This window comes from Macaca nemestrina, chromosome 4 (genome assembly GCF_043159975.1).
Source record: "Macaca nemestrina isolate mMacNem1 chromosome 4, mMacNem.hap1, whole genome shotgun sequence".
NCBI classification, from domain to species: Eukaryota; Metazoa; Chordata; class Mammalia; order Primates; family Cercopithecidae; genus Macaca; species Macaca nemestrina.
The window spans coordinates 58,135,284-58,159,355 of NC_092128.1; the positions used below are offsets into that span (position 1 = coordinate 58,135,284).

At 38.9% G+C, this 24,072-nt stretch overlaps 1 protein-coding gene across 19 annotated transcripts in view; it reads right to left on the reverse strand.

The window, feature by feature from the left end:
* The window catches only part of LOC105475378 (membrane associated guanylate kinase, WW and PDZ domain containing 2), a 1,478,421-nt gene that overhangs the window by 757,822 nt on the left and 696,527 nt on the right, over positions 1 to 24,072 (reverse strand). Inside the window, exon 1 of one of the 19 annotated variants that reach the window (XM_071093999.1) lies at positions 9,907 to 17,923. The exons of the other annotated variants lie outside the window; for them this stretch is intronic. The gene's annotated coding sequence lies outside the window, so the exon portion shown is untranslated. Of the gene's footprint in view, positions 1 to 9,906; positions 17,924 to 24,072 lie in introns of those variants that run through there. 19 annotated transcript variants of the gene reach the window in all.

The following is a 24,072-nucleotide window of genomic DNA, read 5'->3' on the forward strand; positions in this document are numbered from 1 at the left end:
CATCCCCACCTCTAATGTCAAAACAACCTTACCAAGAAGTATTATAATTTCCATTTTACAGAAGAGGAAAATGAGATGGAAAAACCTAAGGAAGCTGTCCAACTTATATGGTTAATGTGGGCCAGAGGCCAGACTCAATTCTGGTCCATCCTGTTACACTTCATTAGTAGCCAGTGTATATAATAGAAGTTGGCCAGTGTATATAAAAGAAGTAAGATATTAACTTGTAGTAAGCTTCATTTCTCTCTCTTTCCCGGGACATGCAAGGCATGGGTGACTTGAAGAGAGAAATGATTCCATTCCATATCTTGACAAAAGAAATAACCTTCCATAGTCATAATTTGTCTCCGAGTTATTAGCCAGGCTGCAGGCTACAAAATTGACCATAACTTCATAAAAAATGTTCTCTGTAATAGTGTTTCCCAAACATCAATGAAGAATTGAACCATTTGGGGGTCTTGTTAAAATATGTAGTTTTTTTTTTTTTTTTTTTTTTTTTTTTTTTTTTTGAGACAGTCTCATTCCGTCCCCCAGGCTGGAGTGTCGTGATTGATTTCAGCTCACTGCAACCTCCACCTCCCGGGTTCAAACAATTCTCCTGCCTCAGTCTCTGAGTAGCTGAGATTACAGGAGCCCGTCACCATGTCTGGCTAATTTTTAGTAGAGATGGGGTTTCACCATATTAGCCATGCTGGTCTTGAACTCCTGACCTTAGAACCTTAGATGATCCATTTACCTTGGTCTCCCAAAGAGCTGGGGTTACAGGTGTGAGCCACCACACCTGGCCTAGATTCAGATTCTGTAAGGTAGGTTAAGGCCTGAAATTCTGCTTGTAACAACCTCTTAGGCAATTCTGATGCTGCTGGTCTAGAGGCCACATGCACAGAACAGTGAAGCTCCAGGCAAAGATAAGACATCCTTCCTCACCTCCTCATTGCAATAGTGGCTGGAGTATGAAGGAGCACCAATGAGGAGCTCTCCACATGAATTTGGGCAAAAAATATTGACATGATGCATGGACTATATCCAGAATTAATTTTTCCTGTATCAAATTATTTAGCCCAATTTTCTTTGATTGCTCACATTTGATACTTTATAGTCTTTTAGAGAAAAATATTTCTGATTTCTAGTATAATTAACATTTGTTTTCAGTTTCAGTAAAATGGAGACTGCAAAGAACATGGATTAAAACAAGCAGAGATTTTTGGCCGGGCATGGTGGCTGACACCTGCAATCCCAGCACTTTGGGAGGATGAGGCAGGCAGATCACCTGGGGTCAGGAGTTCAAGACCATCCTGGCTAACATGGTAAAACCCCATCCCTACTAAAAATACAAAATTAGCCAGGCGTGGTGGTGCACACCTGTAATCCCAGTTACTCAAGAGGCTGAGGCAAAATAATTGCTTCAACCCAGGAGGTGGAGGTTGTAGTGAGCTGAGATTGCACCACTGCACTCCAGCCTGGGTGACAGAGCAAGACTCCACAAAACAAAAACAAAAACAAAAACAAAAAACAAAAAAAACAAAAAAAAGAAAGAGAAAGAAAAAAAGAAAAGAAAAAACAAACCAAAAACAAAACTAAATAGAAATTTTGAATCATTTAATTTCAAAAATTCACATTACATTCTTCCTTTCACTATGTGAACAGGAAGAGGATCAGCTCAAATCATAACTAAAATATACAGGAACTATGTCCTACAACCTCTATTAGGTAATGAACATAGGAAGATAATCAAAAAAATGACTCTGTTGTTTGGAAAGTATATCTAGTGGGAGAAACAGAATTGTAAATAGAAAAGCATAATAAATTATGTGGTATGCATATGTGTGAGTAGTTTTGGGGAACAACCCATTTTTCCTAGGATTACTATCCAGGCAGTGACTTCAAAGATACAGAAGACCTGTGTCTATAACTAGCGTTCTCTTAGAAGAAAACATTCCAGACAGTGAAAAAATGTGTAAATACTCATGGGCATAAAATAATACAGTTTAGTTTGGTACACTGGCTAGAATGGTTGTTGAGACAAGTATGAAAAAACTTCTAGCCTTCTTCAGTAGAACTTAATTCAGGCAATCTCAGATATAGAGCATTCTACGGCTTGGGGAGAGAGAAACATGAGAAATGAACAATTGCTAACTTTATCAAAGGCCTGCCAGTCACTGGTCATGGTTAAATGTATTCTTTCAGGTTTGGGGGATATGAACTACTAATAGATATAATAATAGTTTAATACCAATTTCTTTGCTCCTGACTTAGATACATGGAACTAGCAAATACTTTTCCTAAACTCTAATGCACCAATCGTAAAAGAAAGACTTATTGTGATTCCCAGAGTAGCAACTACGTATTAGGAAATAAAAGTTACCATCTGCAGCACCATACAAAGGCTTGCATGCACAATGAGACCGAGTTATTGTAACCTGGGGATCCGCACAGAACAGATTTTCATGTACTACTAGCCCATCCCAGCTTCTTTTCACGTTTTCACTTTTGAAATAAAATAGGGGTAGAAATATGTTATTTTCTGAAGTGTTTCTTTGCCTTAGCACATACTGAAAGAGTAATTCACACAGGTGTGTGGAAGGGATGATATTTCGAAGGGATGATTGATATACTCTGGCTCTTCTTTTTACAACACTGAGAACACCTAAAGGACTGTGTGTGCAGAATCTTCCTCTCAAAGCATGATTATAGTAACATAGCTGGCAAGAAGTCCTAAGCGGAACCCCACTCTTTAGACAGACATACGCTGAATTACCCTGAAGAGTCCAATTATCTCCGTCTAAACAAGGAAAGTACAAAAAACAAGACTAGCAACTTTTCACAGGCTTTAACAATTGTTGCAGCTAACCTGAAACCCAACCACTTAAATGGAAACTGTATCAATGATATATCTAGGAAGCTAGTTATAGGTTACCTGCCCTACTTACAAAATCAGTTCATTTCAGTTCTCTCATTGTTTCCTTACATGCATGCAGCTTGATGGTTTCTGACTTCTGAGTTTTGTTTGTTCTTTTCAGGGTTTTCAACAGAAAACCTTCAAGCCAGACACAGGGCTGAAACAGGAGGTTTAGTACTACTAAGGACATACTTTAAAATGATTTTTACATAGTGCTGCGGTTTAAAGATGACTGGAAGACCAGAGGAAAAGAATTCTTCCTCCTCACGCTCTGGTGTGAACTTAAGGTTTCTAAAAAGTGTTAGGCTGACTGTAATGAAATGAGAATTCTACTATCTATCAATAAGATGATGATATATTTATAGAACATGAGCCACAAGAGAGCTATACTGGGCACTTTCAATAAACCTCAATTAAAGCGATCAATATTGCTAAAAGAATCTTTAAAAGCACCTTTGACAGAAAACTTCTTTGAGATTAGTTTTAAATGCTGAGATAGACTAAGTACTTCAAGATATAATGGGAAGTGAATTCCAGTGTCCAGGAATATAACTGCTAACTGCCCTAACTTCTAGGGTCTCAAGGTTATAATTTAAATGAATAAAATCTCAATGAATTTGTGAATAAAAGGTATTTTTGCCTTTTATACTTAGGAAAGGAAATGTGAGTAATATCTTAACACAGCTTGTGCTAAGTCCCATTGACCATTTTACGTTTTCCCCGCACCCTCCCCACCCTAAATGTTAAACAGTTCTTCCTCTGACAATTCAGATGGTCATAGTTTGCTTGAGATCCCACTTCTTTACACAACCTTTCCTCTGTGCTCTAGTTTTACTAAAATCTATACAACCAAATACAGTTCTTGATTATAGACTCTTAGAGTAGTTGCCAATTGTGTTTTATAAGTCTTAGCTCCACAACTGAAAATAGCTTCCTACAGGCAAGCTTCGTGCTATGTTATGCCTTACAGCCTCTATATTAATAAGCAGAGTGCTAACCAGTACATGATAATTTTGCTCAATATGCAAATAAAGCTCACACACCTTAGATGGGTTTCAGGCCTCACAACTTATTACCAGCTTATTTAGCAAAGCATAGCCATCTTCAGATGAGACCTAGAAGGGCCTGGCTGCAAAGAACTAAAGGATTATCAGACTGGGAGATTCAGAAAAAGAGGTACCTTAGGAGGATGGGAGAGGGAAAGACAGACTATGATTTTGACAGACTGATTCTAAATACTTGTTGATATGGATAGTAAAGTTCTTTTTTGAAATATCATAATAGCAAGCACTCAAGTGTGATTTCTTACATGGAAAATCCTGACAGAAGGGAGATCCTGGGACTGTCCTAGTGTATACACCTATTAGGTTTCCAAACTAGCCAACTCAGTGAAGAGAATTGCTCTTTGTTGAGCTAAAGCTAGTTACACTCTGTTTTTCCACTCTATTGGTGCTTTAGTATTCATTTATTCATTCAGTCAGTCATTTAACAAAGGTTTAGTGCACATCTTTTTTGTTTTTGAGACAGTCTTGCTCTCATCAACAAGGTTGGAGTGCAGTGGCACGAACTTGGCTCACTGCAACCTCTGCTTCCCGGGTTCAAGCGATTATACTGCCTCAGCCTCCTGAGTAGTTGGAATTACAGGCACCCAACACCATGCCCAGCTAATTTTTGTATTTTTAGTGAGACGGGTTTTGCCGTGTTGGTCAGGCTGGTCTCGAACTCCCGACCTCGTGATCTGCTCGCCTCGGCCTCCCAAAGTGCTGGGATTATGGGTGTGAGCCATAATGCCAGCTCTAGTGCACATCTTATATCTTGGTTGACATGATTTGAGGTCCTATAGATAGATACTGTTGTGAGCAAAATGAATTTCGACCCTTACTTTAGAAGGTCCTGCCTCCTGGCAGACAAAGACATTCATCAAGTAATAACACTAACATAAAACTAAATATTGGAAAAACAAAAACAGAAACACCTGATAAGTGTAATGAAGAAAAAGCATGATGAACCTGGAGCAAATATGACAGAGAGAGCCAATTTAATGGCTGAGCAAGCAAAGTGGGTGGAAACGTGTTCTGGCAGAGGCACCAGCATGTGCTAAGGCCTGAGAGGGAAGGATATATGATGCTTTCTAAGATCTAAAAGAAAGGCTCTTTGTAAACAGCTGTACGAATCCAAGATCAAGAATCCTTCCATACTTGGCCAGCAGTTCCTTAGCTTGGCATTTGAGCTTTTGTGGCCCTTTGAATGAAATAACCCAGAGAGTTCAGTTCTCTGCTACAGACCAGAGAAAGCCCTCATCCCTGTGCCTTTCTTATTTGGCTGGGTTTGCGCTTTTGTGGTCAGTGCTTGGCAAGATCAGTCCAAAATTTTAGAATAAATCTTTGAGTGGTTTCCAAAGTCACCTGGGATTTGTTGCTTCGTGGATAAAGTTATAGAAACTTCAGACTGAGATGATTTTAAAGATACCTGAACTGTTTGCAGGACTGGTCTATTAGAGAGATTATCTTATAGCAAAAGTGATCTCTTATTTAATATATTATTTCCTCCCCCAGCCCCAGATGGCAAAAAGGTGAACAAGTTGAGCAACCAGCTCTGGAATTGTAGCTGAGGTCCTATTAACATGGGAACTTCTTGAGCTACAGTGCTTCAGCTGGAGTCATGAGTTAAGCTTGCATCTTCTCCTTCATTGGCTAACTGGCTGGCAATTAGCCTCTTACTTCACAGTACACATATTGTTAGTTTCCTTAAACACTCCGAAGTTTGACGTACTTTACTGCTTTAAAGAGAAAAACAACTATTCTGTGTTCCTCCACATGGTGAATATCACCTAAATTTTCAACCACCAATTAAGGACACTTTTTATGTCATCACACTTACTGAATTTGATGTATTCTTAGTAGGCCTTGGGAGAATGAGTAAAGAATCTGTAGGAGAAAACAGAATAATGCACTGCTTCTGGAAAGCAGGCTTATGTGACAGAAAGCCATCCTTGTGATGAGAACTAGGGAAAAAACTAACCGTCCTACTGTTGACTTTGTATATGTTATAGGTCTTGACATGCTTCAAATGTACAGTATATGTATGCTTTAACCTCTGATATCTGTGAAATGCTTACATTGAGAATTCACATTATAACAAAGCTTTTTTTTTTTTTTTTTGAGACGGAGTCTTGTTCTCATTGCCTAGGCTGGAGTGCAATGGCATGATCTCAGCTCACGGCCACCTCTGCCTCCCAGGTTCAAGCAATTCTCCTGCTTCAGCCTCCCGAGTAGCTGGGATTACAGGTGCCTACCACCACGCCCAGCTAATTGTTTTGTATTTTCAATAGAGATGGGTGTCACCATGTTGGCCAGGCTGGTTTTGAACTCCTGACCTCGTGATCTGCCTGCCTCGGCCTTCCAAAGTGCTGGGATTACAGGCGTAAGCCACCGCACCCGGCCTGTAACAAAGTTCTAACCTTTATTAAGGTACACCTAATGCAGTCAAAAGGGCAGCACAGTGGTTTTTTTTTTTTTTTTTTTTTTTTTTTACAATTAAAAATCTGTTATCTTCAGAGTAAGCAGCTGACATCTTAGAAAGAGTGCCACGAGCTGTGTGACTAAGAGCAAAAGCTGATGACAGACACAGTAGAAGAAAAATGTTCCTGAAATTGAACATAAAATTAAAGTGTTTTAAGCTCAGTCTTTTATCATATCTGCTTATTTAATGTCATGTTGTCACCTCATAACGCTTTTAAAACTTGAAAAGAGAGTTTAAGGTAGTAGAGTTCTAAAGTGATAGAGAAAATGGATGTCAGAAAGCAGGCCATTACTGCTGAAGATATTCTCAGAAAGTTAGTAGCTTTGTGATTAAAAATGTTTCAAAAAGAATTCAGAGTAAAATATGTTTGCCTGAAACTTAATTGTTTTATCAAGTTTTCCTTTCCATGCCACAGGCATCTTACGAATAACTAATTTATCCTTGGGAAATTTTCTGTTTTCCAAACTCAAAGCTATAGGAATATAGAAATACAGACATCTATTTCAAAACGTTAATTTTTCTTTTTCAGCTCTCATTAAGAACTCTTCGGCATCTTGAATGTTGTTCAGGTAGCACATAACTCTCACTGCAAACATTTTGTTCTCTCTGGATGTTCTCATTTCTCCCTTGATGGTTTCTGAACTGTGAACTATTTTCTACATTTTAGTTATTTTGCAACTTTTAAAACAAAATTCCATTGGTGGGAAGTTTCTAAGATTTTGATTCTTTTATATGTACACATTTTTAAATATGAGTTCCATCCAGCTTCTCCAACAGCCAGCAAACTCTGCTCTTAGCTTTACAAACATGGTCCTCTAATTCTGTACATCTGAAATTTCTCTAGGTAAAATCACCTCACCTGCAGTCATTAGCAGTATTTAAGAGTGACTTGGTAATCCTCTTAGGAACTTGGAGATCCATGTTTTCATTATATCACCTCACCTATTGTTTCGTTTGCTGTTCTGCTATAATTACATAGATTTCCCCAAAGCACACCATGTACCACAGACAGATTGTCTACATGTATAAAAGCAGCAATCGGATCTACATGCCGTATTAAAGTTCCATTTCCATTGTTCTACTAAAGAGGCGAATCTTATTGCCTCTGTAAGCTCTTAGCTTTATCAAAATTATTCTAAACAGACACCAGAAAATCTGTGCTCTAATTCTCAGCCTATGGGAAGGTGCTCATGATGTAAACCCTTGGAGGGTTACCCTTCAGTGGAGCAAATGTCACACTTAAAACACTTACGAAGCTGTTTCCATGCTGTTAAAAGTATTGTACTCAAGTCTTACTTGTCCTAGTGTGGAGATGACTCCATGTCATTTTGCAGGAAGCGCTGAAGTTTTTCCGAATTTCTATAATTAGGGAACTACCATAAAATCTAAAGAATTATTTTTCTGCACAATGCACATACTATTGCACTATTTTGCATCCTCATGCTCCCCTCTCTAGTGGATAGCGCCTCAACACCGTACCTTCTGCCTAAGATATAAACCTGCTCTGTACTCACACCATCATCCTAAAATGCTATACAATAGAGAACCGATTTCGCACACCCCCAAACAACACATGCTCTTAATCAGTCCCTCAAACACATAGCTCTCTGCTAAAGCGCATCCTGCCTCTGCTGGCTGGAGCTCTCACAAACCAAAGCCTAAATAAAGGAACAGTGTGGCTGCTGTAGCACCTCCACTCCCTGCTCAGTACAGGAATTCTTTAATAAGCACATGTGTAGTACAGGACAGTAGTACATTCCCTCCCTGCATTCTAGCGCGGGGACACATCTTTCTCCTTGCACAATGGATCACAGTTTTAAAAAGGGAAAACATGACAAGATACAAAGACACAGCTTTTTACTTTCAGATTGGATAATACAGGCAAAAATCTTTATTTTTTTTTTAAACTGGTCAGCCCTCCCCAAAGTCCAAACGTAAGCTGCCACACATGCACGGGTCTTTTCTTAGAGAAATTGTTTATGAGCCCACTTAACAAAAACAAAGTGCTTTAGATCACGTCCAAAAATATATATAATCCACCCTTTTAAAAATGGAAACCTATGATTGCCATAAAGATATCTTCTGCAAGCTTCGCTCTGGGTAGTTTGTACTGAAGTAAAACCGTCACCACCCACTCCCCATTCAAGCTGAAATTTAAAAAGGCAGGCGAACTGAAAGGAACCACAAGTCAGTCCGTCCCCATCAGAAAACAGAGATCAGAGCAAATCACAATGCCGAGGAAAGGCTCGACTACTCAAAGACCATCTCCTCAGGACGAGACAGAGATATGGAGCCATTTTTCACTAGGTTCACAAGAAAATGTCAGCTCACAGCTGCTAGTGCACTGCCAGAGCGCATCTTAATTTGGTCCAAAGGGACCCAGCCAGTCACCCTCACAGAACATTTTCTTAAAGAGTCCCCATTACAAATGTGATTCCCTCAGCTCCGAGCATCTTCTTGTTATAGTCTGTGGCAACTGCATGGCACCGATCTGCATCCTATTCAGAACTAAATGCTTCCCCCCATTTCCTCTTAACATCATGTGAATTAGACACTTCTGAGTCAAAGGGGAAAAAAAAGAGGAAGAGAAAAAAGCATCTCTTCCCCCTCCCCACCCTTCTCCACGTTCTTGACTAATACCTCTGGGCAGTTTACTTCAGAATAGAGCAGATTCTTGACCAGGGCACAATGGCAAATTGGCATACAAGCCTCTTGCTATCACGGAAAGCACAAGCAATGCTTTCTTTGTAAAAACACAGGAAAATACACATGCAGGAACAAAAGACACTCTATCTGCACAGCAAGAAACAAGAGAAATTATGTGTTTGTTTTACACACATCTGTACCCACTGGTTGTAAAAAAGGCTCTAAACCTATTTTAATGATAACACATTGTATTTTTTTCCCCAAACCAGGTCCCCATAAAATTAATTTTGTAAGCTTCAGCTCCAGTAGGAGGTAGAACATACTCTGCTGGAAGAATACCTGGTGTGTGTCTTTGTTGATGGGGTGCCATTTCAAACTTATTATATTTGAAGTCAATTATGTGGGAAATAAAGATAAGGCAAATGCACTTGGTTCTCTGAATTATTCTGACATTAGAAGAAATGCCAAGTCAGCAGATATTTGCTGTTTATATTTCACAATAACCTCATCATGCATTTGCAGCTTTCTGGAGCAAAACGCTAACTGCTCTCCAAACAGCCACCTGACAATCTAAGGCTGAAACACACATTCTGACTTAGAAGGAGACATCATGATGGCTCTCCACTGACTGTATTAAACAAAAGCTCCGCAAACAAACGAGAGGCATGTGGCAAATGAAGTGAGAGTCAAATCAAGTTTAGGTTCACATCTGGTGGAATATGGCACTGCCTTCCCCAGGGGTTGAGGAGCAGAAGGGTTTGGAGGCTATAAATAGAACACACACACATATACACATATAGATATTTAAGCCAGACCCGGGTCAGTTTCAGCTTACTAACCTAGAGCTCTGTTCAAAGGAAGCAGAGAAGCCGCACGTCCTCTCCCACCTTTCCATGGTCCTCAGTCAGTGTCTTCTCAAACCACCTGTACTGATCCAACCCATTTGCAGATAAAAATAATTTTCTTGATAGAAGTAGTCTCAGCTGAGCTTTGATTTTTCAACATGGATGTCTAGAATTTTCCTCTTTAAGCCAGACACAGCAACACAAAACTGCCGCTGAGCTCTTTTGTTTTCCCTCCTCTCAAAGATGAAGCATGCAGCACTTCTCTCTCTCTCTCTCTCTCTCTCTGTCTCCCTCTGCCTCTCCCTCTCTCCCTCTCCCTCTCTCTCCTTCTCCCCTCTCTCGCTTATGCTCGCTCCCTCTGTTTCCCTTTCCCCAACCCCCACCAGCAACCTCGATTGCTTCCCGGTGAGTCAGGGGCATTTACATCTCTCAGCACAAGAACCTGTGTTATCTACGCGCCTGTCTCTCACTTTTGGGTTTCCTCTGGGAAAGGGAGGGGGGCGGCTCTAGGTGAAGTCAGGTGACCCCTCCATTAAATGCCAGTGAGATGGATGGAGTGTGTGAATTTTAATATACACACAGGCACATTTACATTACAAAGCAGCGAGGAAAATCTAGCTCCTAGAGATTAAGCATTTTTGTTTTTGCTTTCATAGTCCCCGTTTTAGCAATTAAGAGAAGCTAGTATAGTATAATGAAATGTAATTAAACTTTTCAGTGTTAATAACAAGGCTGCATCCTTTCAGAATCATCCAACTGAAGAATTCTTTTAAACTTGTAAGCATGACTGTTTCTTTTCCTTTCAAGGGTCAAAGAATCAGTCATTTTACTATTTACACACCTTTTCGAATTAATCTTTTCTTTGACATACATTTAAACTTATCTTGAAGTTAAGGACCATTATAAAAGACAATAAAAATAATAATGTGAAAGGAAAAAGAAAGTGACAAAAACACCAAAGCACACAGTATAGGCAGAAATCAATAGTTTGCTGCTGTGGAACTAGATTCAATAATGAGTAACGTTTTGCTCTGAGACAAATAATTTTTCCCTTCTCCATTTCAGTGTCTCTGTCTTAAACAGAAAATAAATGTAATAAATGTAGCAAGTATCCTCTTCTTGCAACCCAGTCAAGCAAGCCTAGTAGAGAAAGGTGTCCAGATAGCTAAGACCACACAGCACTCCAGAGACAGAAACAGCTGGAAAAACTTGTGCTAACCCAGTATAGTATTGAAGATACATTTATAGTCTATGGACCCAGGCCCTGAAGAGTAAATTTGACACCACCTTCTCCCCCTCTGCAAAGTTGTTAATATCCAGTGGAGACCATCTCTTCTATCTCTACCACTGAATAGAAAAGATATGTAATCTGCTGTTAGGAACACTGTAAAGAAAAATGAGATAATACCCATTTTCTTTCAAGGGTCAAAGAATCTGTCATTTTTTTGAACACTCAGATCAAAAGTACTTTGTAAGGCCAAGTGATAAGTTATTAGAATGAGGACCAACAAGCATCAGAAGAAAACTCTTATTTGGCATTTGGTGTTCTATCCATGGATTCTTAATTCAGGAGCATGATGATACTGGCTCCTCAGCAAAAGAGGAAAATAGGGGGAGAGCTGACATAAAATCACATTATCCTTGCCACAAAAGGTAACATTTCAAACTTTGACACAAACAGCCTCTCCCTTTTTCCAGAACGATGTTGGAAGAGTGTTGCATTTGCTGTTGGGACTGAGGACTCCAGCTGAATTACACCCATTCCCCTCCATCAATACCTAAAATGAGTAAGAACTATTCACTGCTCTTGCCGGCTTTGTATTTGCAAAGCTTTACCTTGCATGGAAAAGATCCTATTTAAGCTTTTAAAATAAATTATATGCTAACTGGCTGCAAATTTAGCTTCAGTTTGTGCTACAAAAATTGGCACCAAAACATTGGACAATAAAAAAAATCTTCCCTCGAAAAGTAAGTCGGCTTAGGCGAATTTAGAAAGACCTAAAATGTTATAGGAAAAAAACATAAAGGATTTCACTTTATAGTTTCTAATAACCAAATTCGCTGCTCTTTCACCTTTTCTTTTTTTCCCTCTAGCATTGGCTGCTTTCATTTTGCATTTATTCAGAGCTTTGTTTTGTTTTCCCCACTTCATCCCCTGGCTTTTGTTCTTTTGGCCATGGAGTCGCTTTCCTTGAATGTGTAAAATGTTGGCAAGGACAGAGAATGAGAAAGACATGTTACCTTAGATCAGATAATTTGTGAGCTTTAACCCTAACACTAGTGTATGGCAACTTTCAGGCTCCAAGCTATTCTAACAAAGAGACTTGATGAACATGGAAAATGAACTGCATATATTTTCTACTAAAAATAGATGATGATTTAAAGAGGCCTATTAAAACTTACGAATGACAGGCCAGTGCAAAAAAAAAAAAAAAAAGATTGAAATAAATTAGCAAAAATGGTATAGCAACTAACGCTAGCCAACTTTTCAAAATGCCTTCCATTGCTCAAGGAACAAACTGAAGTGCTGACATAAGGTAGAATAAATCTTTACTAATGCACTCATTTATTCAACTAATGTTCATTGAGCGCTTCTTTTGTGCTAGGCACCATACTAAGCACTGGTGGGTACATGAAAACAAAACCCAAGAGTGTTTTCCAGAAACTCAAAACATGTACCCATTAACATATAATAGATGTTGGTCCAAAGTGCTATGGAAAGTCAGAAAAAGAAGAAAAATTCTCCTTAAGGTGAGGCAGGACAGTCACATAGAACAGGTAACCCTTGAACTGAGCCTTTAAGTATGTGTCAGTTTTCTAGGTAAGAAAGCAAAGGCAGGGGGATTTCAGACAGAGACACAAAGAACATGAACAAACCTAAAGGGCAGCGAGTGCTCTTAAATGTTCTGCCCAGGAATTTGTGCTTCATCTCAGATGCAATGGCAAGTTATTTAAAGTTCTTTGTCTAGACAATTATATGTTTTACAAAGATTATTTTAGCAGCAAGGTGAAGGGCAGATGACAGCAGTATTTTCCAAACTCTCCTAATTATAAGAATTACCTGCAAGTTATAGTAAATATATATATCACTGGGTTCCACCCCAAAACTAGAGAAGTCCAAGAATATCTATTTTTAAGCAGTATCCCAGGCAGTTATTATTATCAGAAAATTTCTGGAAACGCTGGTTTTGTAGTGTTTGCTGAGTGCCAGAATCACCTGTAGAGATTTTAACCAATCAAATGCAGGCCACCTCTAAATTACTTGAATCAGAACATCTGGGGATAGAACCCAGAAACATTGTTGATTTTAATCTTCTAAGATGATTCCGACGCAGCCGAGGTTGGTAATCATTGGTTTGGAAAGAGGTAAAACAGAAAAAAGGCTATTTAGAAGCTGTTGTAGAGGATATTTGGGTGAAACAACAGAATTCAGCTAGCTCAAGTAAAGGAGTACTCACGCTACAAAAGGCAATATCATAAGCATAGGAAGCACAGTAACACTATATGAAGCCTCACAGGAACTGGGGCTAAGCAGCCACTAAAAACCAAGAATCCTCTTCTCTCTGCCTCTCAGTCACTGTATAATTTCCTTCTTTGATTCTTCCTGTCTCTTATCCTGAACCAGCTTCCTTCTTTTGCATCCTGTCATCTCCAAGGCCATGTTGCCTCTTCAGTTCTCATGTTAGTGGGCAAAGACTGGATTGGTTGGGCTGATTTCCTTAGTTTGCCACTGATCTCATCAGTCATAGCCAGAGTGTCTCACATTCACTTTGCAGAAGCTCTGGGCAAAGATTTTCTGAGAAGACCACAGGCAGGACAGACACACCTCAGCATATGCAATACAGACACAACAGTTGAAGCAAAAAATGCTTAAGAAAGCTTGAGTAGGCTAGTGGTAGAAGAGACTACAGATTCCAGATGCTTTTCAGAGGTGGAACTCACAGAACCTGGCGACTAATTGAAAATGAGGGTATGGAAGAGAAAAAGTCACCGCAGAAGAATAAATATATCTTCATTTACTGTAGATGCTACATTGTAATACAGACACCACTAAGGGACAATCCATTTTACTAGTCAGTAGAAGATATATATTTGGTTTTGAACTCCAAACATACATCTATAGAAGCCTAAAGGTCAGGGCAGGGTGCGGTGGCTCACATCTGTAATCCCAGCACTTTGGGAGGTCGAGGCGGGCAGATCACGAGGTCAGGAGATCGAGACCATCCTGACTAACACAATGAAACCCATCTCTACTACAAATACAAAAAATTAGCCAGGCATGGTGGTGGGTGCCTGTAATCACAGCTACTCGGGAGGCTGAGGCAGGAGAATGGCCTGAACCCGGGAGGCAGAGCTTGCGGTGAGCCGAGATCGCACCACTGCACTCCAGCCTGGGCGACAGAGCAAGACTCTGTTTTCTCAAAAAAGAAAAGAAAAGAAAAGAAGCCTAAAGGTCAAAGGAAGGCCAAAACTTAATTGGGAAATTTAGACAAATGTGGATAGTTACATAGAGAGTTCTATACATACCCAAGATGGTTAGAAAACCAACTGAGAGACCTATGATCTCTTGCTGACATCAGGGACTTTTTCACATCCGTGCCTTTGATTCCCCTTCCTGAAATGACCTCTCCCTGCCTTTCTCCATCTAGACTTGATCTATTTTGTCTGTAACTGATAACACTGTGCACAAGAATCTACCCCATCTCTAGTACAGTTTAGATCTAAGGTATATAGCTATGACAACAGCTGCAGCAGAAATAAAGATACTAATAGAAGCTTCTTATATTAGTGTTAAAGGATTTAGCTTTTTTATTCTCACAATAACTTGGAAAGTGAAGTCTGGAAAACCTAAAGAATTCACTAAAGGTCAGAAAACTAATAAGTGCAATTTCTGGATGAAGACCCAACGCAACTGGTGCTACACAATTAACACTGTATTGTATCTTATTCTCTCATCACCTGGAAACCAAAATTTAGTTGTTGATTGTATTAGTAGAGAGCATTGTTACTGTTTTGCTTTCTACTCTCTTGTGAACCTGCAAAAGGCTCAATTTTAGGAACTGGACTCTGTCTCTGGGTTTAATGCCTTTCTCTGTCATTTGTGGGCTGCGTGACCAAAGGCAAGTCATCCAAATTCTCTGTACCTCAGTTTCCAGACCTATCTTGTAGATTCACCATGAGGATCAAATGAAATTTTATGTTTAGCATTTAGTACAATGCCTAGAACTATTATGTCCTCATTAAGTGTTATTATTTTTATTACCATTATTGTTGTTATTGACAAGTAAGAAGCAAAATTTCTGTGTATCCCTCAGTGAGACTTTCCTTATCCAGATAAAGGAGAGTTTACATAGCTTTCAGGTAGTTTATGTAGCTTTCATTCATTCTGGTTTTACAGAGCTCCTGTTGATTTGATCAAATCAGGAAGCTACACTTACTACTATTTAATAATAAACTACATATATTTCTTTATAATTGATCCACAGTAGATGGTCTCTTGAGACATTTCTGATCTCTTCTTGGCAGGCAGAAAGTAGAAATTGCATAATTTCTAAAAATTCTGCACTTGCATTTTAGCAATAAGCTAATTATTCATTTTTCTTAAAAAGCAATTACATCTGCTTTACCTATAAACAAGTCTTTTTTCTAATTAATTATTTTCAATATTTCCACAGAACATTTCTGTATATTCTGAGATAAGTTTACTGGCAAACAAAAGTTCTTTTCAGTATGCATCACACTTGTCAGTTAAGTGCGTGTTTAGCGTAGATATGGTATTGTGCTCATGTAAAATCAAAACCAAATAAATACTACATCTTATCTGACAGTGGGAAAAATTCTGCATAGGAATTATGATGGTCACATTTCTGCAAACTACAGGCAAGCATAACCTCAAGAAAATTATCTTCTTTTTTCAATGAAATAAAGTGTTGATCCTAACAGGTAAAGATTCTACTCTGGATGGTTTTGTGAGGGTAAACTAAATGATTGATATATGACTGAACATTGAGTGTGTGTATAGATTACTTTTGGGCTGGCAGCAATGGTGTTTGCAGAGCCTGGATCTATGGGAACTTTCTCACCCTGTCTCATGGGCTACTCACCTCTTTTTGACTGTTCAGGTCAAATTAATACATTTTCAGTCACTGTCAAAAGTGTGCTGTTCTACTTGAAGATAGTTATATGTGGGTGCATGTATAAATATGATAGGAAATAGTTAAAGTTTGGTTACCCTATGCTAAGAGAAGAAAAGCAAAAAGGAGAAAAATCATGCTTTGGGTTTTTCTTTAGTCTTAACTAACCAGCTAAAGCATATGTTTTAAGAAAAGCTTTTAAATATAGCACAGTGTCAAAGAGGCAGAGCTTCAGCAGCCTTGACTTCACTATTTCCTAGCTGTGTGGTGCCACATAAATTACTCATTTGTAAAACAGTGCTCGTATCAGTTGTATAGAGTTATCAGGCATTAAATGGCATAACGCGTGTAAGGAGCTTAGCACAGTGCCTAGTACACCATCACCATTATCACCACTACCACCACCATTATCACCATCACCATCAACATCATCATCACCACCATCATCATCATAACTACTACCATCACCACCACTATCATTATCTTCACCACTGCTATCACTATCACCATCATCATCTTTCTCCTACTCATAATCATAGCCAAAGCTTGTCATGTGCCAGACACTGTTCTAAATAAGTACAAAGTAAGTGCTAGCTTCCACCATTATTACTACAATATTTTCTTTTACTGGCTTCAAGTTATGAAATTGCATATTTTGAGCCAATTACTTTGATATAAAACACACTATCATAGTATAATGGGCCCTAGTCAAAGTAAAGGCATTCACTTAAATACCTTCCAGTACATAAAGTAAAATGGAACATAAAATGCTTTCTCCCTTATTACCCTTATTAGTCTTTCTTCACCATAAACAAGTCTCAGGATCAGTTGTTGCACATGGAAGGACCTCTCTAGATGATTCTAAGTCCTCTGAAGGTAATTCATCATATATTAACAATCCACATGACAATATGCTTCATATGACTGAAAGGACCAAAGCAAAAGTAGAAGGGCTGTCTGTACCCAGTGATCATGAATAAATTCCTTTCTTGAGCTGCTCTTTATGGATTTGCATTTCTGATCTCATAATGAATCAACCCAGTTTTGATTTCTGCAAACCAGGCTGAATTGTGACCTTCTGTTTTCACCAGTGGATCATGCTTTTCCATAATCCTTCATCTACATTCCCTTGCGAACCCAATCACATGGGCATAGTGGGGCAAATACAGAGTCTCCTGCTTAATGAGACAATGTTTGCCAGAGCTGAGCCTGGACAAAATTTTGAAGTGAATGTAGTTTATTGCCCATACCTTCCACTTGCTTTTCTCCGCACTTTAATCCACTCAGTGTCACTTTCCCCATTCCCTTAGAGTCCTTCCTGCTTTTGATTCTCACCTCATAACACAATCAAAATTCAGTAGAATAAACTGTGCAAATTAGTATGTGTTATCTAAAGTAGGACTACTTTTTGTCTTGGTGACTGGATGGTTTGTATAATCTTAAAAGATAAAAACATTCCTTAGAAGTAGAAACTAAAAATAATTTCTAGAACATCTAAACTATGGCCTAAAATGTCTATTTAAAGAGACTGAATTAACTGAGCATATTTCTCAAAAAGTCCAATTTCAAATTAAAATAAAGGAAAATGAAAAGCATGGAAGCTATATACTCTGACCTGAGTAACATAGCATTGAAAAAAGATACATTGGACAGATGCCTTAGTTTTGAATCAAATTCTATCACAAACTGTGTGACTTTGGGCAAGATAACTTAATGGCCTTAAATCTTAATTTCCTCACCTGTAAAACAGAGAATACGATATCTAATCTCTCAGGTATATTGTGAAAAAACAAATATAATTATAAAATTACTAGCACAGAATCTAGCATATAATAGTTTCTCAGGAAACAGGGATTTCTTTTACAGCCTTTTTTCTTTCTTTCTTTTTTTTTTTTTTGAGATGGAGTCTTGCTCTGTTGCCCATGTTGGAGTACAGTGGTGCGATCTCAGCTCACTGCAAGCTATGCCTCCCAGGTTCAAGAAATTCTCCTTCCTCAGTCTCCCAAGTAGTGGGGACTACAGGCACGTGTGCCACCATGCTGGGCTAATGTTTTGCATTTTCAGTAGAGACGGAGTTTCAATATTGGCCAGGCTGGTCTCAAACTCCTGACCTCGTGGTCTGCCTGCTTCAGCCTCCCAAAGTGCTGGGATTACAGGCGTGAGTCACCATGCCCAGCCTTCAGCCTTTCAAAGTAGTCATGCACCCACCAAACAGCTACCTTTTTTTTCCCCAGGCTTGATCATTGTCCACGTGTCACCTGATCTGCCCAAATCTCCTCAGTTCACCTGACATTTGCATGAATGTCTTTCATTATTTATGTAAGATGCGCTCTTGAAGAAGATCTAAATTTTAGTCAAGTGATCTACTTTCCTGAAGGCACCTGAGCAACTTAATAGAACCAAAATCAAATTTAATTGGATTAAGAAGAAGGGAAGGATAAAGGAAGAAGAAGGGAAGGATAAAGGAAGAAGAAGGGAAGGATAAAGGAAGAAGAAGAGAGGATAGAAAAGAAGGAAGAGAGAGAAAAAATAGTTACCTGCTCTACCTAGAGACCAGAAGATGGTACCACAGAATAGTTGAGAAAGTTTTGACTGAATCACTCTGTCAGGATAAAGGAGACTTACCCTGGATAACTCATTTAATGTCAATGACCTTCTCTTTGAAACACAGATATTGAACTTTTTCAAGAACTCATCAGATTCATACAGTTTGGTTGTAGGAGATTAAGAAGTTAAACATTTCTTGAGGTGCTTTCAACATCAAACCCTATTAGTCCATGATACTGGGAGGTGAGCTCCCATTGCCTCAGTCTGAATCTATGCCAATCTCTGCTATGTGCGACATCCCATTCAATCCCCATGGTGATAGTGCTACACTCATTTTAGAGAGGAAGAATTTTTGGCTCAGAAAGCTTAGGTGACTTTCCCAAGGTCCAAGAACCAAAGGGACAGAACATGGATTAACACCTTTCAATACAATGCCCCCAGGTACTTTTTATTGCACTATGCTGCCACCCTCTGGGACAGAAATTTGGAATAAAGATATTAAGAAATCAAACCTTAATTAAATGACTCTGCAAAACCATTGCAGATAAATGTGAACAGTCCTGCGAACAGTCATGGAAACTTGAGAAAAGAATGCCTGTTATGACAATGTGTACTGCTTAATGTTTAAAAACTGGCTCTATTAAAAACAAGCAAACACACTGATTTGTATCACTTGCTCATTTTTGTAGAGTAAATATGCCCATTATGGCAAATTTCAAGCTGTCAAGTTAAAACCACTGAACTGGATTTGGGAAAAGATATGCACAAATGTCTCTTTCAAGATTTGGGAAAAGATATGCACAAGTGTCTCTTTCAAGACAGCGCTAGCCACCTCCAGCACCCCACTCTATGTGTGTAGATTTGTGTGTGTTCATGTGTGTTCATACCTGAATTTATAATGCCACTTTCTGTAAACATATTACAAAGCAAAATATCAGTTCAAACATTTTTCTCAAGTTAGTAACAGTAACTATAAGTATCATGAGTTTCAATTATGCCTTAATCAGTACTCCCACTTTTTTTTTCAAATTTTGCAGATTACTAGTATTTCTCTTTCAGCTTCATAATATAACTCTCAATAATCCCAGCAAATAAAAGAAAACAAAATCCCAAGCTCCCGATCTTCACCTCATTTTCTACCACATACTGGATGGCTCTTATATAACTTTTGAATGAATACCTCTCAAGATTTCATATGAGATGTGTGAGGCTTTCAAAGAACCCAAGGTGGGGCTCCTCCAGTAAACCCAGCAGATGTTAATTGTAGTATTTGTCAGTTCTGTTTCAGTACAGGGTCATTAGGGAAACCTGAACAGAAAGGGAAAGTAAACTGTTCTATGGCCCTGCATTTCTTATTCCTCACCTTCTTAAAGTGCCATAACTGCTTGAATTCCTCTAGAATAAAAGTAAAATGACTGACAAGCTGTAGGAAAATTGCATGCATAATTTACATTACTTGCACCTTGAGCAAGCAATGGAGTTGTCATTTGTGTAGATGGCCTCACAAATGATATTCGGATAGATTGGGGAACGACTTCTGATTACTGTAACAATTTACTTCATCTTATTCATTTCTTCTGATTGTGAGATACTGAGGTAAGAATATAGCAGAGGGATGGCCGGGCGCGGTGGCACACGCCTATAATCCCAGCACTCTGGGAGGCAGAGGTGGGCGGATCATGAGGTCAGGAGATCGAGACCATACTGGCTAACATGGTGAAACCCCGTCTCTTCTAAAAAATATAAAAAAATTAGCCAGGTTTGGTGGCAGGTGCCTGTAGTCCCAGCTACTCAGGAGGATGAAACAGGAGAATGGCGTGAACGCGGGATGCGGAGATTGCAGTGAGCTGAGATTGCACCACTGCACTCCAGCCTGGGTGACAGAGTGAGACTCTGTCTCGAAAAAGAATAATAATAATAATTAGCAGAGAGTTAAATGTGAAGAGCCTACTATGTAAAAAAAAAATTTGCACAAAGGTTTGAATTATTGTTCACATACATGTGCAGAAATTTCTCCCCATCTACTAAATAAACAAAACAAAGAAAAGATGCTTAAAGTATCTATGCTATTTAGGGAGAAAATGGGAACTAAATTGAAGAACAACTTCCCTCTTCAAGATTTATGATATAGGGGAGAAAAAGAAATACCCTACATATTCAGTTGTCACCTATAGGACAATATATTTCTATGGGAAAGGAATAGCTTACATAGTAAAAAATTATATTAGAAATTTTAAATGAGGAATAATGCTTTTTAATAGAAGAAATAATGCTTTAGGACAAAATTAAGGTAAAGAATGTTAACATCAGAAAAAACATCCTAACTATTAGCGAGGTAGAACATTTTAAATGAGGAATAATGCTTTAGGACAAAATTAAAGAATGTTAACATCAGAAAAAACATCCTAACTATTAGCGAGGTAGGCAGCGGAACAGGTCACTGAAAGAAACTGTATATTAAAGACACTGATGAATTTTTACTTTGAAATCTTTAAGAACAAAATGTAAATATCTTCCTTCAATTGTTATATTTCTTACTAATAAAGAGCTAAGTTAGAGTAACTCTTTGGAAGTTCCTACATAATTCTTAGAAATTCTACACGTTTTAGGCAACTTCATAAATGATGAAATAGTGAAAGTAAAATTAAAATCAAGGTGTGATTCCGATTTTTCAAAATTCAAAACAATTTCTAAATATTAGATAGTTACCTTAAGAAAAAAGGTTCATTTCTAATGAGGCGGAAAAGTAGCACAAGATGGAGTTAGAGATGAGCTTCCTCCAACTCAGGAGAATGTCAGCAATTAAGCGATAACTGGAAACAGGACGGCTGGAGTTGGAGGAGTGAAGAGGAGAGATTCACCATAAATCCCTTAGGCAGAACAAACAGGTCTTAGTAAACAAGTGGATGCAAAGTCATGGACAAGGGCGATTTGAGGGGGGCTGGCTTCTAGCTTGGGTCTTTCCATTCGTCCCTGTTCCAACTTCATTTTGCCTACCCATAGTAGGCCGGGAGTCAGTGCGGGGCAGGTGAGTCCTTTGATAAAGAAGTAGGGAAGAAATGAGTTTGAGGTTAAAAATTTTGAGTGTGGGGCCGGGCGCGGTGGCTCAAGCCTGTAATCCCAGCACTTTGGGAGGCCGAGACGGGCGGATCACGAGGTCAGGAGATCGAGACCATCCTGGCTGACACGGTGAAACCCCGTCTCTACTAAAAAAATACAAAAAAAAAACTAGCCGGGCGAGGCGGCGGGCGCCTGTAGTCCCAGCTACTCAGGAGGCTGAGGCAGGAGAATGGCGTGAACCCGGGAGGCAGAGCTTGCAGTGAGCCGAGATCTGGCCACTGCACTCCAGCCTGGGTGGCAGAGCGAGACTCCGTCTCAAAAAAAAAAAAAAAAATTTTGAGTGTGGAATCCTTGACAGAAACTGAGTTGGAGAGGTTCAGAGTTGGGAATGAAGATTTAGGGATCCCCTAGGGCATAACTGAGCCCTCCAGCTGAAGTGAGTTTAATGGGTGATATCAGCCAGGAAAGGCCTAGGTGCAAAGAAAGAAGAGAGGGAACATCAATATTTGAGGGGTAAGAAATGATTTGAAATCATTAAATGACACTGAGAAAGGCTGTCAGAAATAAAGGAAAATAGAGGATGGTGACTGTGTCACATACAGACTGCCTGTGGGCCAAGCAGATATGGCCTGAGCAAAGCTGACTAAAGTGGTGCCTAACAGCTTTTTTGTAAACGTTGAGAGGACTAAACAGATCACTCTGATGAGAGACTGTAAGGGGAGAAAGCAAAAACACATACACTTCATTGCTTCTAAACCTGTTTATCTCTCAGACTTCTTTTGGGAGCTTTAAGAATACATATTCTTAGACTCCATCTCTGGAGATTTTGATTTGGCAAATGAGATTCCTTATCTCATGTCATTTCTTCAATTTTGACAATACTTGAAAACGATTCTTACTTTTTTTTTTTTTTTTAACATTTTGTATTATCTTCCAACTAGTCTGCAAACATCCAGCATGTATCTGAGTGCCCAAGAAAAATATTAGGTTCTCAATAATATTCACTAATATGTGAGAGTTAACTGATCATGCTATGGCTCTTCAAGATAAAATCCTCAAGGTAATCAATAAAAATTTTGAAAATAGAGATTTAGACACATACTTGAATAAAGATTTCAGTATCTTTTACTAACAAAACAACAACTTCTGATGCTAAAATAAAATCTGAAATGACCAGTCGGAGAAAAAGGACTGTTGTCCTGACATAAAGCCATGTCAGCTTTATTTTTGGAGGATGTTGATTTGACTGCGAGATGGTTAAATGTGTCAGTCTGAAGGTGTATGTGTGTTCACATGATGAGAAAAAAGAAACATAATTACAGACGTCTCTTGATAGCCTATTCATTTACTGTGCTATTTTGGAAACAGTATGTTTTTAAATTGGTTTCTAGTGTTTTTGGATGGGAGTTCCGCTGTACAGGAACCTGGAGCTTTGCCCCCTATAGATTTTCTCCATTGGAAATCAATAAAGTGTAATTGAATTACAATGGGTGAATCCACAAGGTGTCCATTTCTGGCTCTCAGGCTGAGGAACTCTCCTTCCTCAAGCAACCACACCCACCAGTGCTGAGTTCCTGGCCCCAGTTTGTAGACGGCAGTGCTGTACTGATGAACACCTGTGTACATTGTTAAATAGCAAAATAACTACTGTAGTGAAATCACATTTAATTTTAGGAATTGAAGAAAAACTCACCATATTTCTATTTTAGCACACAGGATGTGGCCTACTTCTTTCAAATGTCAAGCTTAGAGACACACATATTTTATTTAAAGAATACGGAAATACCCATTTTTTTCTTTGACTGAGTCTGGGATATAGCCCTTGTTTAATCAGGGAAAAAAGAAGTTGACATGTTTTTGGAATGGTCATACTATTTGCACTGACACAGTGTATCAGGGAGCTTTCAAAGATATTATCTCATCTGATCATTATAACCATCCAATTAGGCAGGTCAAGCAAGTCTGATCATTCCAGTATTTCAGATAAAACTGAAGCTCAGAAAAGTTCAGATCAAGTGTAAACCATGTCAAATGTTTTAGGATTTTCTTTTTTTTCTTACTAATGTTGGGGCTCAGGAAACAATATCCCAAAGTATTGCACGTTGGCATGCTGAGTACTTTGGAATAAAGGATATTGGAAGACCTCAGTAGCAGCCTCAGAACCAGGGCCTCTCTGACCTTCTCTTCTCCTCCTGTCTCTTGCTCCTCATTCTCTCCAGAAGTAAGTCATAGACATCAGAATTTCTCTTCCTCCAAGCAGGTCATAGAAACCAGAACCCCTATTAGCCAAAGCTAGTCATAAAAACTAGTTATCACTCTAACTTTCCCCTCCTTTCTGTCTAGGGGTTGGCCATAAGGACATTTCTCTGACTTAACCTTGTCCGATAGTAGGTCATAAGACCCTCATTCCAGAAGGGTG